Raw genomic sequence first — 9,461 nt, forward strand, 5'->3', positions numbered from 1 at the left:
AGAGAGAGAGAGAGAGAGAGAGAGAGAGAAAGGGGGAGGGAGAGGGGAGAGAAAGGGAGGAGAGAGAAAAAAAGGGCGGAGAACGAAGAAATATTATCGATACTATTGGTAAATACAGAAATACCGTTCCCGCAGGCGAATACCGCGGGGACCAGTTTCGTGGTATTCACATTAATTTTCGATGCGTCGTCGATCCGCCATGCGAGAGACCGCGGTTCGATTTCTTCTTCTTCTCCGTCTTGTGTCTCGCTCCGGCGCTCGCCCCCGCCGTGGTCCTCGTCTCCTTTCCACGTCCTGGCGCGCAGGAACGCGAAGCGCCGCCGAGAACGGGGCGCAAACGTCCTTTGTCCACGTCCGCTTGGTTCCTCACGAAAATTTGCCAACGAGTCTCGTGGACTTCAATTGAATGCAGCTGTGAGAGCTCGGTGAGACGACGTGGCCACGAGGTGGCCATTTCGCAAATTTCGGACGTAGCAGTTTTATTGTGGAGAAGCTTAAGAAAGCAAGAAAAAAGAAGGAAGAGAAGAAAAGATATAAAAGTCTAAAGCGTTATGAATTATGCCTCATCTGTGTTTACATCGTTGGAATGTACACGAATAAAATTCGAAATGTAATCATAAGAAATATAGACATCGGGACGCGCTGAGGCAGATTTACCGTTCGGTAAATCGCAGAATCAATTCCTTTAAGTATCTGGAGGAAAAGAGCGTCAGCTTCGTTACTGAAAATGTGTCGTACGCTGGACCTCGAATGGCCGTTGGTGTCCTAAACGTCGGGTTTTAATACATAGCTAATGATGATTGGCCAGAAGGAATCTCCTGTTTACAGCAGTTTTATGTTGGGCGAGCTATAAAACGGGCGAACGCAGCAGTATAGCATCTGCTGCCGGATTAGAGATCTAAATATCTAATCGCACGCTGTATTTAAATACTTAGATAGTATAATAGTAATAAAGTAGATATATATATAATAGCTGTGAGCACATACGAACGCTGAAGGAGAAGGAGAGAAAGGAGCCAAAAATGACACATTCACATGATATTAGAAACTTTAATGAGATAATAAAACCAACTTCCACAATAAAAAAAATATTCACACGATTGCGACAGTAATCATACGTTGGTAGTGACTACGTTACAAACATATGGCAAGAGGCAAGAAGATTGACAGTGATGAAGTAGTGTAAGCATTAAAAACAAAGACGGCACATTCTTTCCTATTGATATTAGAGTGATGAACCACCGGAAATCTGTACTCGAGTAGTACCTTATTGAGTTAATATGGCTCTTCCATTCTTCTCGGTAAACAATAATTTGAAGAGCATTTGAGAAAGATCGAGAAATTCATCATCGTATTTCATATGCTAGTAGTGCATATGTTAAAACAGAACAGAAGTTGGAACAACGTCGTAAAACAATATATAGAACAACACTCACATTCAATCCATTGTAAATTTTATCGGGACAGATAACAAACATCTGTTTGGCGTAGTGTTTTGTGACTCATCGAACGATTATCAGATGAATCCGTAATACAATAGATAATATTATGTCGGGGAGAAACTTAAGAAAGAAAGAAGGAAGAGAAGAAAAGTCTAAAGCGTTATAAATTATGCCTTATCTGTGTTCACATCGTCGCAATGTACACGAATAAAATTCGAAACGTAATCATAAGAAATATGGACATCGGGGCGCGCAACGGCAGATTTAATACAGATAATATTATCACAGTTAGTATTTTGAATATTATTGATTTGTAGAAATAAATGCGACATACTGAAGTATAATAATCTAAGGCGATAGTTCCGTTCTTATCACTAAATATGTTCAAGATAAAAAAAATGTTTACAAAAGTACATGGAGAAGATATTTTTTGCGTGGAAATGACAATAAGATTATATTTAATTTCATAATGTTCTTTTTTTACAAAGCTAGACTATTTTTGACATTGCAGTAGAAACTATTACACTAATTTTATTTGATTATAAGAAATATTAGATTTTATTATAAAATGTTACATTATAATAATTAAAATTTAACGATCTATCGAATACATGAAAAATTCAAATAATAATTTTGTAGCAAAAAGTCAAATATTTTTGAACAAATATATCGTAATTTTTGCGTGGTCCTAAAATAATTTTGTCTACAATTTTTACTACCGTATTTTCTTCGTGTTATATTCAACAAAGTGTGTCCAAAGACTGCTTCTGTAGAATTTGATATTTTTTTCACTTGCAATTTATTTTCAGCTGAGATCGCGTTCGTCGCGTATCCACGCTGAACAAATTGTCGACCTAACTGCACGGGCGTAAAAAATATTGCCGGTTTCGCGGATACGCTTGTTGCAAGTTTCTTTGGAGATATAACTTCGTTCGGGACGTTTAACTCTATTCTGAACGTCTTGGCAAAATATTACATCACCGGGGGCTTAAATGAATTTACGACGCCTAAGTATTACACTTCGGAAGTTTCTGTACATCCCCGCCGCGCGAATATCAGCGCGGAAGTTTCTTTATCCAATATTCCCTCTTATCTAATATTCATGGCCAATCGTTCGTCTTTCGCGCCGCGTTCATTATTATTCATGTTTCGCTCGCTGCTATTTATCGTAAGCTGTTTAACGTTTAACGTTTAATAAGGAAACACCGGCTATCATTTTGTGGTGATATAAATTGCGATGGTATTAAAATATATCACTGCTGCAACATAAAATATTAGATAGAAAAGGACATAGAGAGAAATAGATAAATTTACTTAGATAGAAAAGGACATAGAGAGAGATAGATAAATTTACTTATCATACACATACTCTGAGAAAAATTCCTCCTCAAGCATAGAGAGAAGAAAAGAAAAACAAAACTAGTAGAAAGAGAGACAGGAAAAGACAGGGAAAAGCATATCAAAAATACCGAGTTAACAAAACCGCTGCAAACAATAATGATGGGAAAGATAGAAGATCGAACGAATATTGGTAGAAGGCATAATATAGCTGTTATACATAAATCATAGACAAACATACCACTTTATTTCACTAGAAATAAAGGGATGTGTTTGAAAAAATGATTATTAATATCCGTTAAGCAGATATGGCAGCAGAAGAAGAAAAAGAAAAAGATATAACAATATAACAATATATAATATACGATCAAAAAAAGATAAACACACACACACATACACACACATATATATATATATATATATATATATGTACACAATACCTTCTGCCTGTCAATATTCGTTCGATCTTCTATCTTCTTTCCCATCATTATGGTTTGGAACGGTTCTGTTGACACGGTATTCTTGGTATGTTTTTCCCTGTTTTTCTCTCTCTTTTTCTACTGGTTTTGTTCTTCTTTTCTTCTGTTCTTCTTTTCTTCTCTCTATGCTTGAGGAATTTTTCTCAAAGTATGTGTAATTTTTTTCAGGATATGTAAATAAATTTACCTACCTCTCTCTATCTCCCTTTCTATGTAGTATTTTATGTTGCAACAATAATATATTTATATATACATACATAGTTCGACAAGAGAGATGTAATAATAAATTAAATTTACGGTCTGTCAAGTTTTACCATAACGAGCTTTCACGGCAGAAAATATTGCGTAACGTTAACATGACTACTGCTACGACATAAATTTTCGTTTGCCTTAACAACTGAAAAAGAAAGAAAGAGAGAGAGAGAGAAGGAGGGAGGAAGAGATTCTCTAGCAAGGATAATCTTGTCCTTCACGCCGACGAGCCACGGCGTTACGTCGGACAGTAGAAGGTAGGGATAGTCGTGAGTCAAAGGAAATTAGGCCAATCATAATTTGCCGCGGCGCACTGGCTGGCTGGTGATAAGAAAGCCCCGAGTGCACTTGTTTGTCGGGGGTGGCGACGGTAGAGTGAGAGCTAGTCGGCCGAGGGGGGTTAGTGCGCGAAGTACAACGAGCGCAAGCAAGGGGACGCAAACACACTGCACGAACTCCATTGTTTCGCGAACAATGTTGTGTATACCGGGTGTTACCAGTGGGCCATAGTGGCGCGTAGGTAAGTTCGGAGGTAATGTGAACCGAGCGGTACGTCCACGAACGGGCCGCATTGTCGCGAAAACTCAGGTAGGAAGCCGCACCTGGGGGGTCTTTAAATCTCTTTGTGACGCACCGGCGTATACGACGCTGCCACGTTCGATTGCTTTATTATTATCGCAATTTCGAGATTAATACGCCCGACCGGCATTCACGGGCCTGCGCGTCCCAGGAATCCGGTAATTTTCGTCGTTCAGGCGATCGGAGCGATTACACTGCATGTTGAGGGTTTAATTAATTTACGGAGACGATCGCCGTGCCGGATTTCACTGCGGTGACGGCTTCCCTCACCTCGCCGTGGACGCTTATTCGATATTAATCGAATAATATTGCGACGTATCGTGTAAATTACGAAAAATACGCAAAGAGTACATTTTCATGAAAGTTAAAATCTTTGGAAAATCATACATTGCTGTCTGAAAATAAATAATGCATGGATTTATTTCTTATGTGTGAGTTTCTAACAATGTTGTATTAAGTTTTTATTAATCGTTTTTATTAATCGATTGAAATTTTCTTTAACTAAAATAGTTGACAAATCAATAATCATGATTAATCAATTGTATAAAAGCGCAAATAATTTCATTACAATCGATAACATTAATATCAATTACGTCAATATTTTATTAATAATTAATTTCACCAATTGATAAAATTATTTATGATTTTATATATGACAATTGATTATTTTGTATTATTGATTATTTTAGTCAAACAATATTTTCACCGTTTAATGTCCAACATTGGTTTCTAGACAAAAATTCCACACAGCAGGCTTATTGTCATCAATAATATAAATGGAATAAAAAAATTCATAATCGCCTGTACAACTATCCTGATAACTTGATAATTTGAGTTTTGCCATCTTGAAAATTCGGAATATTTCAAGTTGACTTCTGATTTCTCGATCATTAAATGTGGTTGTTATTGATTGCTAAGCGTCGACAATTTGTATTTGACTCTGTCTTTCTCGAAGGATCAAATGTCTTGATATACATGTAGTTCTCTGCCGCGTTATTATGGCGTGTGCCAACTGGAAACACACATATCGCGTCGTATATATATCGGTGTGTCGTTTACATTCCCAGTCGGCTAATCAAAATATTTCATCAGTTACTAAAGTATTTGATAATGAGTTTTCGTTAACATAACTATCGTGAACACGGATTCTTTTCTGATCAAATCGTATTTCACTGATACTTTTTGTTAGACAGAATCTACAGGATTAAAATGGAACCAGAGAATTTCAACGCGAGTCTCAACGATAACGAATGACTCAATCTTTTAAACTCATATATGCCGCACATAGTCTAGATTAACGATATCGATGTTTGGGGGTATATTTCCGGCGTACACGCGATGCGTCTTGAGTGCACAGAACGGATTTCTAATGAACGTTTCGACGTTCAAAAATCACCGACGCGCGTCTCGTAGACGCATTGACGGGAAAACGAAGATTACGCGGAAAGAGCGTCATTGCGATAAATCATCCCGCTCGACAGGCATTGAGCACTGCGACGAGAGATTTTCTCACACTCACTCTGCGCCAATCGACGTGTCGTATTTCGGGCACAACCCTGTTCGCATGACCAATCGAGGTGCGTCGTGCTGCGATGATCGATCACCAAAGAAATTACCGATTGTCGTCGTCGTCGCCACGACGAATGTTCCTTTCCTTCCTGCACGTTTCTTCTCTCTTTTTTTTTCTCTCTCTCTCTCTCTCTCTCTCTCTCTCTCTCTTTCTTTTACTCTTCTCCATACTCGGGAGCTTTCTTTCCTTCTTTTCGCCAAACTATTTGCTCGTTCATATTATTATCTGCATTAAATATGACTAAATCGTGCACTTTTAGAGCTTCCGACTCTATTCTTAAGAGAAATCCGGGACGCAACTATAACGGGAGCTACGTGTCTTCGTTTGAAAATAAGATGCGTGACTAATTCATTGTCAAAAGCATGGTCAATTTGCACGCATGGCCATTGGCATTACGTCATCCATAGAACATCTTTCAAAGGAAAACAGAAAACGATAATATTAGAAAGATTATGAAAAAAGAAGAACGTACAGCCAAACATCCATAGATATTTCGCCCCTTCTTAAAAAACTTAGAATATTTCAGTTAACAATACACTGGTTAGATCAACGTCGAGTAGATCAGTTTATGTAAGCTTATGTATCCACAAATCTGTATACTATAAGTTCATCACAAATATTAAATTTACAATATGCATATCAATTATCTAATTGCTCCTTGTGCATATTTTACAATTCAATGAGTTACATAATTAATGATTGCGCTGATTAAAATAAAATGGAAAGATTAAATGTGTAAATAAAACATTGAGACAATTGAATATTAACACGTTCGCTGCTACGGTTTATTTGGAGGATTCTTTCCACAAGTCATATTACATTTTTTTTCTGTAATTCTGTAAGACAAATTTGATTTTCTGTATATGTAAACAAAGAAAAATTGTAACACACATAAAACATTGATAACGAACATGTTAAATAAAATTGAAAATTTTGAGTAAAGATGAATTTGAAGCGAGAGATCAATGCGTCACACATTTCTGACATTGATAGCGGACGTGTTAAATAATTGCTAAATAAATGAAGAAAACGGAGCATTCGTAGAAATGTCGAGCCAAAGAGGGCGAGGTTACTTTATTGGCCGATCACTTCTCCAAGCGTTAATTACGGTCAGCCAGTTTGGGTCCTCGAGAGTTAATTTAAAGAGATCACCCTTCCGAATTCCGGAATAATGCAAACGCCCCGGCGCTATCTGTCTGCGGAGCACGCGGGATATGCAGTCTCTCTCACCACCACAAGGGAGGATGCATGACCCCCCTCCGAGTAAGTTTTCCGGAGGGTTGATACAGGGGCGGCTAGTCTGTCATCGCACCGGGCTGGTGTCACCGCACCGGCGTGTTTCGGCATTTTTCCGACCGGCGTGGGGTAAGTCGGCCGTTCGGTGGGGTAGGTCGCGCGGAATGACGGAACTCTTAGTGCCGCGTCATTAGCAAGTGTAATTATCAAGATAATTGATACACCGCTGCTTGTTGTCAGGGAGGCAATTATATGGAACTTTCATAACGAAAGATTCTACATTATTTATGAAGTAGAGCGAGTTTCCTGGACAACGTTTTGTCTCGTGTGTCTCCTCTTGGCATTATGGCAAGAGAAAATTCGGTTTATCGATCGCACGTGTGTCACAAGAGTAGTCGCGTTGCTGCGAATTAATTGGAGCGCATCTTCGCGATCGACGGAGCGGCGGCGCATTTCCCTAATCGATCTCTGAATTTCAACTAGGCGACGATGTAGCTATCGATATGCATAACGGCTACGTTGTCGTCCTCCGACCGGACGGGACGCTCCAAGTGAACTGAACTGTAAAGCGCCGCCTGGAGGCTCTTTAGACGCCATCCACAACGAGATTAGATATTGCAAATGGACGTAGCTTATCTCGGACGAAACGACTGGCCGGACTTCAGCTCCGCTGACGATAAGACCGGCTCGGCTGAATTTCGCGCCCCTTTTTACGATTCGACAATCGCTTGCTCGCATTTGTATTTTTTCCGAATTTTCCCGTCCCCATCCAATTTCGGTAATACGATTTCACCGGTCCTGCCGCGCCCGTCCAACGGAATTTCGACTCTGTCTCTTTCTCCCGTTCTCCCTCGTCGGATGAGGACGGCTATCTTCTTCATTCGTACACAACCCGCTTAATAGAATGATCGATTCCGTACGAAGGCTTAAACACGAATGAAAACGCATTTGTACGCTGAGAGAAACAATAATTAAAAAATAAAAAATATTCATTCGTGGTGGATACTAATAACATATATTTATTTATTCTAATATAGAAAATATTTTTTATATATATATATGAATTTTATATATATATATATATATATATATATATATATATATATGAAAATATATGCTTTTTCAAAACCAAAAAGGATACTAATAACATATATTTATTTATTCTAATATAGAAAATATTTTTTATATATATATATGAATTTTATATATATATATATATATATATATATATATATATATATGAAAATATATGCTTTTTCAAAACCAAAAAGGAAATTAAACGAGAAAGGTGTTTAAGAGTCTAGGCACAGGTTTAATAGTACATTAAAACAAATATTACGTACGATCAATGGCAAATGATTTTTAAATTTTACGAATAAAGTTATTCCAAATAGAGTAAAATACAACTTGAAGAAGGATTTTGCATACTTCCTTCTAACCAAAAACGTGGTGTTTTTGAAACAACCAAATGTATTGAAAATAATTTGAGAAGTTATAATAAGGACCAATGTGATTTTGTTAGTAATAACTCCGCATTATTCTTAAACATTTTTTAAATAATCCGGTCCGGTTTTCTGAAATCCAAAAAAAACATTCTTAAATAAAAAAATTTGGGTTTAAGTAAATATGTTATTCTTATCCATCGAACAAATATTCTTTATTTGTTGGATTCTCGTTCAAAAAGTGTCATATTCACACATAACGACGATCAGAGAAAATGCAGAAAAAAGAAACGCTGTTACGCTTTAAATAACTGCGACACATTATATAACACGGGAAAGCTAAACTATGCGACATTTTCTTTATAGTGGCCTGCACTTGAGTATTGAAGCATGTCTAGGCGTCGCGTCTTCTAATCGTGTGTTCCACTAAATCTTAACTACATAATTGAACTTTTTTAATATCGACAGGTAGGCGAAAGGAAGTTAATTAACGAACTTTAACGCTCTTATTATCGCCACGCAAGCACAGCTCAAAGAGCTTAAAAAGCACGGCGAGGAGCGGGCTCGTTTTTACAGAATTATACGGGAAAAGGGTTATCGCGGTGTATGTGTATGTGTGTGTGTCAGAGAGAGAGAGAGAGTGTGTGGCCGCGCGTGCACGTGGCCGCGTATGTGTGAAGCTAAACGTGCAGCGAAGTAATGAGCCACCCCATTTTCCCGACGTCCAAAAGGTTAACATTCTTATTCGTATTCCATTCTGGTGCGCGACATCTCGCGCGCCGCGTTTTACGCCCGTTTTACGCTGCACTTATCTAACGCGGATGGAATTCACTGTACGGCGCGTTCACACGTCATCTCGTAATGAACGCGCGCGAAATTGCTCCGCTAAAATCTAACGCCAGCCGAATCCGAGTAAACTGTACTTCCGTCTTCGCGAGGATAGGAATTGAGTCGCACATCCTTAGAGACACAAAAAAGTTGCTTCCCTATAACGAAAAATACTAAACTCACGTGAGTATCCTGATGCAGTAATGATTGTTTTATTTTTTACTTAAATAATATATTGCCGTTTTAATTTGCGATTTATTCGATGCAAAGACATATATTGTGAGAAGGCAAAATT

The sequence above is a fragment of the Odontomachus brunneus genome, unplaced genomic scaffold (assembly GCF_010583005.1).
Source record: "Odontomachus brunneus isolate Ranch 3 - 2012 unplaced genomic scaffold, Obru_v1 Obru_scaffold_078, whole genome shotgun sequence".
In the NCBI taxonomy this organism is placed as follows: Eukaryota; Metazoa; Arthropoda; class Insecta; order Hymenoptera; family Formicidae; genus Odontomachus; species Odontomachus brunneus.